The following is a 7,678-nucleotide window of genomic DNA, read 5'->3' on the forward strand; positions in this document are numbered from 1 at the left end:
CAGGGATTCGACCCCTTCCGACCCAAAGGCTCTACACTTTGTACTGTTTTGGTGAAAGACCCTGAAATTTTTTTGAAGGCGCCTTTGGCGCCAATATACACTGATTTTGAGGGAAGAGCGCGCCCCGAAAAAAAACGCAATTTTTTGGTTAAAAATTCCCAAAAATTGCCAAAAAATGTTTTTTTTTGGCCTGTTTTTTTTTTTCTCAAAAAATTGACTGCGGCTCAAACCGGGTATTTTTACAGCAATGGGAAAGCTCAAAAAATCTATTTGTTGACACGCCCCTATATGAGTCGGTTACAGCAGAGAACTAAATAGAGTAAAAAACTTTCTCAATTCAGTTTAAAACGATTTCTTATAGGGATTAATTTCCCTCTTACGCGTTTTAAGCTCAAAACATATTGAGCGTTAATTAATCCAAATTGGTTATTTTGCATCAGTTAAATTGACATAACTTACAAAAAAAGACCACAAAACAAAAAATTTTCAAAGTTGAATTCAGAACATTAGCATTTTTCGAATGATCTAATAATTGGTTGAAAGCTGAACATTGTTAAGAGCAAAAAAAAATCGTACAAGTTCAAAAAATTTTTTTATTCGCTCAGGCACTATCGGGAGCCTGAATCTCAATGTTTTTTTCTATTACTAAATCGATGCAACATCGGGTTTTTTATCAGTTTTTTTTTCCAGCTAGCAACCTCTGTTTTTTCTAAAACACTTATCATAGTAGGACTGGAGCTAACAATTTTTTGACTGAGAGTTAACAATTTTTTTGACGAATTTGTCAGATTACTAAAGTAAATTTTGCTCCTTTGGTTTTTATTGTTTTGTTACACCGCGAATTTTGACGTTTTTTGTTAAAAATGGTGGTCTTGTTTTTTTCCGACTTTCGTAACGAAGTAATGGAATATTTGTGCTCTGGGATGGTTTTTTTTTCTTCAACAAGTTTCGATTTTTTACTAGCCTTTTTTGAAGGAAGTTTTTCAAATAATTCAAAAAATATTGTTGTCCTGAGCTTAAATTTCAAAAAATATTTCACTTTTGATCGTTTTTTCTTCAAACAATGGGGGTTTAAAGCTTGTCATTTTGTCCAATTTGAGGCAATACGCGCAATATATTTTGCGCTATTAACGCGTAAGCGGAGACTCAACCCGTTTCAGATATCATTCCAAATTGGTTGAAAGAAGCTATTTGTCATAAGTGATTTGTTACATGGAGCGAAATCTATCTTTTTGTGTTTATACGGCGTGTATAGTTCCAGTTTCAGAAGAAAAATTCATTTTATTTCATTAGATTTAACTTTTTTTATGTATTTATCGCTCCATGGACCTTAAAAGGCAGTCGGAACTTTCAGGGCTTCGACTTGATGCGAGCAGTCTTGTTTGAAAGTTTGTTTTTGATAACAAACTTCTAAAAAATTTCTGCTACCCCAATCAAGATAATTATTTATTTTGATCAACTTTATAGAGATTGTAGACAGTAATGGAAGTTGATGTGTAAAAACAAATTTCTACCGATTTAAATCAAATAGCTTGCATCTACGCTATTATTGTCAAACCAATCAAAATCTCACAAAAAGTTGACGTGAATACGTTTTTGGGGTCGTAAAAAGATCAGGTTTGTATCCTCGAACTATCTTCAAGTTTTGTTTTTAATTTGAGAGATTATTTGTACTCAAGAAAAATACTCAAGAATACTCAAGATTATTCATGCTCAAGAATACTCAAGATTATTCATGCTCAAGAATACGAGCAGCTAGAGTCACTTGGATTGATTTTTCTTACCGCAACCCATTTGTTTAACCCAGATGTCCATTTTCAGTTTCGCGAAAAATTTACATATGAGCAAAAATCTTCAAATGCCCTCTTTCGAGATCAATAGTTCAATTGCGACCTTCAAGAACAAAAGCTCTACATTAAAATAACAAATCTGCAAATTATTTTTAAACTCAGAGAAAATTTTAAACATTATCTGGTTCCAAATTAAAATATATCGTTTTATAGTTGAGCCAGTCACTAAAATCTATAAATCTATAAATAATCGATTTAAAAATAAATTTTAAAAAAAAGACGAATAAACTCGTTGAAGGTCAATTTACATTTTTTTAATCGGCAAAGAATGTGTCCAAAAAACCGTAAAATTTCCAGTAAATGGAACTTAAGTGATGTAAAAACCAATTGAAAAAGGTTGTTTCAGCTACAAATTTGAATCAAATCTATCTGAATCATTTTTCTAAATAATCTTTTTAATTTTTAATTTTCTTTTTTAAATCCACTTTCGTCAGCTCGGGTATAAAATTTTGCGTTATTAAGTTTATATTTTAGAAAACTCGGTAAACATTTCTGATTTTTTTTCAGCAACCACTTTAGTTTTGTAGGTTAGAAGTTTAGTTTATATTAACTAAACTTGACAGCAAACTGACATTTATTTGTAAATCAAGGGCTTGCCTGTAGTCTATTGACGAAGTGAAACAATTTATTGTTCTGTTTGATAATTGTGATAATACTTCTCCACAGTTTCAAGGTCATAGTCCTGTTTTTTTTTAATGAAAAATTCAATACATATATCTAATAATCGTTTTTCCTGTTACTCAAAACTAACTTACGCAATTTTCGCCCGACTGATTAATCAATATATCTTTCCATTTGAAAGCACAAACTTACAATTTTCAATTCACGCCTTTGGAATAAGATTATTGCTTTCCCTTATACCTAATTCACCCCTGAAATCATCTATGTGGGGTAATTTAGTCGTGCCTTGGTACTTTCAGCTAATCTAACTACTTCAGATGAGTTTCCGATGTTATTGCATGTAAGCATGCATCATGCCGGCTACCCGACAACAATTAGATGAAACAAACATGATTCAGGTGATGTGATATCTATCTATCACTTGAATGATGTTCGTTTCATCTCTTTGTGGTACTTGAAGAAGAGCCAAGAGGGTCTAAGATTTTAATCATCATTTGATATGCAGGCGGTTTTGTCTCAAACACTTCCTCGCAGCTAGTAAAACAGACATTTTTAGAAGCTGCGTCAGCAAAATAAGATTTTACAACCATTTTGAGTTTTTTTATCGCCAATAAATTTGCAGTTCGAGTGTTTTTGTTTGCGACTTGCTTTTTTTATTAGCTACTTGCTTTCAAAGACATTTTGTTTGCTTCCCGCAGGGGAAGGCTCTCATGCTTGAAGTAACGAATGCTTGAAAAACTTCAACCATCCAAAATTGCTAAGCGTTTCTATTGGCTAAATGCCTTTCTCGCAAAATCGAAGACAATATTAACAGAAAATGTATTAAATCAGTGGAAAATAATCAAAATATATTACAACCGCATTACTATTCAGATAATCATCAAAATTAATGAGTTCAAAATCATAAGAATTTTTTAGTTTTGAAAACTCATCTGCTTATTATCTAATCGGTCCATATTAACACTATTGGCCTGGATTTATTTTCTTACTTTGAGGTTTTTGCGATTTACTCCGAGATTTTGATTACTCAATTCTGATTGGCTGAAAGTAAGTTAAAGTTAATTTCAAGCATTCGGTCCTTCAAGCATGAGGGACGCCACCCTTCCCGCATCGAGCGCTCATTGATAATAATCGATTATACTGTCATTATATCGTACAACTACAAAATAATCGATTATAATTAATTAAAAATGAAATATAAAATTATCATTTTTTTGCAAATATTTTCCATTATAATCTATTAAAATCCATTAAAAGTGGATTATAATCCTAATATTTTTCATGCCTTTACACTCTATTATAATCGATTAACATGGATTTTTTTGACAAGTTATTCATGAAATTTCCAGTTTTTTTCCAGATATTACGAGGCCAAACTGTGCACTGGCCAAACTAAGCACAATCTTGTGTCAGTATAATCCTGGATTCCAGAGAAAAATCTGTAAACATGTCAGAATTTTGTTGGAACGATCAAGAAGAATAATAGAACAAAAAAAAGATTAAAGGGAGATTATAATGGATTATAATGGATAATACTTAATATTTATTTCAAAAAAATTCAATTAGTATGGATGATTTTGCCAAAAATAATCGATTTTAGTACCAATGATTATTCGAGTTACCTAATTTTGAGTTAAACAGCAGAAATGAAATGCTTCCGAGTTCAATATTTCCCCTTTTTTTAATGTTCGGAACAAAAATAGTTTCATTTGGCTTTTCTGCAAACAAAAAACACAAAAATTTCTCACGAAAGACGAAGACAATGAACTATAAATACTTACCGATTTTGACAGACTTTTTCAAAAAGAGCATTCTGCCAATCAAAAACATTTTGATTTATTGGGCTCTCTTAACACAAACTTTGTCTGAAAAACAGTTTTGGTATAATTTTTTTTCTGAAATAGTCATCCTCTCTTTTAACTGATTTCTGGTTGTATCTCTTTAAAACAGTCGCTTCTGTCACTTCATACAGTTGTTCAGTTGATAAGAAGAGTTCAAGAGTATGAAATCTAATTTGTTGGGTTATTTTGCAAAGCAGTTTATGCCATCAAAAATTTTTGAAAAATTTTTGAAACACAAAATTTTTGAATTCAGGCTCAAATAGAAAAAAATCAAAAAAACTGCAAAAAAGTAATTGAACATTCTTGTTTAGTTACAACAAGAGTAGTCGAAAGAATTGTCTGAGAAAAAATATTTAAAAAAACAGAAAACTAATGAAATTTTAGTTTTTGTTGCTGTTTTCATGGAACTGAAAAGCATTAAACTCCAATTTAAACAACAAATACTTCAACAAAACAATAAAAACACATAGTGGATTTTTCTTCATTTCATCTCACATCCACTGATTTTCTGAGAGACATTTCAAAGCTGCCTAATTTCTTTGAATTCTTTGATAAGATTTTAAATTAAGAAAATTTTTTAGGCTGATACTGATGGTATCAATTTTAAAGTGTTAAAATTTGAGTCGTGTATGGAATTAGAAAGATTAAAAAACAACGTAATTCAATTCCAATGGGATTGGATTTGTATTGCGGTATAGTTTGCCTCGTGTAAAAAATAAACCGAGCAGTTTCGACAGAGTCTTGGTAGGATACTTTTTTGGTGTGGTTACCCAGCCGGGCACATGCAGATCAATGGATCGATCCCTTTTCGGAAATTGGTCCGAATAAAATGAAACACCCCGAGCATATATATTCTTCAATTTTTTCGTAAGTCGGAACAAAAAGTGTGGTATAATTCTGATTTTGAATAGACTCGTATCAGCACACACACACACACACACACGCACACGCACACGCACACACACAAAATTTGTTAAAAGTTTCTTCTTCTGTTTCACTCAGCTCCAGTCAAACTCCAGTTTATCTTCTATATCCTAACTAAATTGATTTTGCATAGAAAAATGTGAAAACATCTTGAATACAACATAATTGTTCCGACTTTCGAAGAAAACGGAATGTTTATGCTCCGTGTGGTTTTTTATTCAGTCAATTTTCGCCCATCGAAACATTAGTTTTCAAAAAAAAATTATGCCCATTGAAGATATGAACTTCCTGAGTTCAAATATAAAAAGATATTTTACCTCTTATCTTTTTGTAGAGTTCTGGTGGTTTGAAATTTACCAAATTGGTCATTTTCTGGACTAAATTATGCGCGCTTTGGAGAGTTTGCTCATAATGCTGAGAGCTTAACGCGAATTCTTTTTTACGAGTGGCAAATTATCTCGCACAACAAAATCGTTCCAAATGGAATTGAGGCTAGCTAATTGGTCGTATTAAATTTTTTCGACTCCAATTTTTACATTTTGATTTTGTCCAAAATTTATAAATTTTCAATATTTTCTTTTTTGAAAAGCTATTTGATATGAATTAAGGAACAGTCAGAACCTTCAAGGTTTTGCCCTGTTATACGAGCAGTCGTGTTATTTCTTTCTATAAGTTGGACTGTTGCAACTTTTGACTTTTTAACTCTGCTTTTTTCACTAACCATCTGAAAAATATTGTTTTTTTTGTAGCTCAAATTGAAAAAGATTTTTTTTTATCTGTGTTTTTTTTCAATGTTATGGGGATTCAAAACTACTAACTTTTGCAATATGGGACAATTAGTTTGCGATATATTGCATTCTGATATATTACACGCGTAAGCGGCGTATTAAAACGTTCCAAATTGAATTGAGGCTATTCATTTGGCCGTTTTAATAAGATAAAAAAACCCATAAACAGTCATTTATAGTTCACATAAGCATATAGGTTGGGTAAGCTTAAAAAAATGGGAAAAATAGCTTTTTTCAACTTTTTTGAAAGTTGCGTCAATTTTCAAACAAAAAACTCTAACATGATCTTAAAGTTCAGTCAGAACCTACAGGTCTTAGACCTGATATACGAGCAGTCCTGTTATTTTCTGTTGCGCGATACCAACATGATAAAACATGAGGAGCAATTTTCTCACTGTACAGATTAATTTCTTCACCCTGCAAATTTTATTGCAGGATAACTGCTTTTCAGTAGGCTTTAAAAATCAAAACTCAATTTCAGGTGGCATTTGAAAACACCTGGGCTCTCGTTTTTTCTCCCCCACCCCTTTTGCTTTACAAATAATTAAAAAATCAAACCAACTCTGTTTTTGAAAAAATAATCATTGTTCAAGGATGATTCAGCAGTAGATGTGCTTAATTGTGATGTTTAAGTCCGATTTCATCTCTGATCAGAGTTAAAATGGCACTGAAATTCAATTTTATGACAACTCAAGCATACCGATTCCTACTATGAGAAGTATGAGGCGAGCCAAGCCATGGCCCACTCATTAAAATCACCCTCCAGAATAGAGGAGGGTCTTACCTCGATCTGATAATCATACGGACAAGTCAGATTTGTGAAATCACTCGTTAAAATGATAAGAATGATACTCCATGAACCCATAAACAAATCTACTGCGCTCCTGGGGCTGGATCTACATTTATTTTGAATAGACTGGGGGAGGGGGTGGGGTAGGAAAAATAGAAAAGAGACGAGAACACGAACATTGCAAAAATACAAATCACAACTTAATGTGATTTAAAAGCTTTAAAAACTGGAAGTTTGATTGCTAGAAAGGGTAACAAAATCTGACTTAAGTCATTTAAAAACGCATTTAGTGTTTAGTATTTCAGCAAAATCAAAGAAGGGACGGGAGAGGAGTCAAGAACTTAGTTCCTCCTTGCCGTATTACGACAAAAAACAACTGGGTTTTAAAATCCAGGAAAAACAGGAACAAGCAGTCATATTAAACTTTGTCGACCTTTTTTTTAGGTCAACAAAACTGATTTTCTGAGCTCGGCTCTTTTTCCTTTCCCCCCACCTCACTCAAACATGAATTTTATGGTGTAACGAGTGGTTTTACAAGGTTAATTATGAAGACCAAATATACTCGTTATGGTCTAATTAGACTGCATGTCAAATTTCACGACAATCAGACAAAGTGAACAGTAATTTCAATTATAAAAAGTTGCAGGTGAGGGGAAAAGGAAAAGAGCTAAAATCACTACAAAGACCCTTTCTTTCTGCAAATTTGAGAAAAAACAGGCCAAAAAAGGCGTTTTTTTTTGCACTTTTGGAAAATTTTGACCAAAAAATCGCGTTTTTGTGCGCGTGCTCCCCCCTCCCAAAAAAATTAGTTTAGATTGGCACCGAGGGCGCATTTAGAAAATTTTCAAGGTCAGTCGGCCAAAA

The sequence above is a fragment of the Symsagittifera roscoffensis genome, chromosome 7 (assembly GCF_963678635.1).
Source record: "Symsagittifera roscoffensis chromosome 7, txSymRosc1.1, whole genome shotgun sequence".
NCBI lineage: Eukaryota > Metazoa > Xenacoelomorpha > Acoela > Convolutidae > Symsagittifera > Symsagittifera roscoffensis.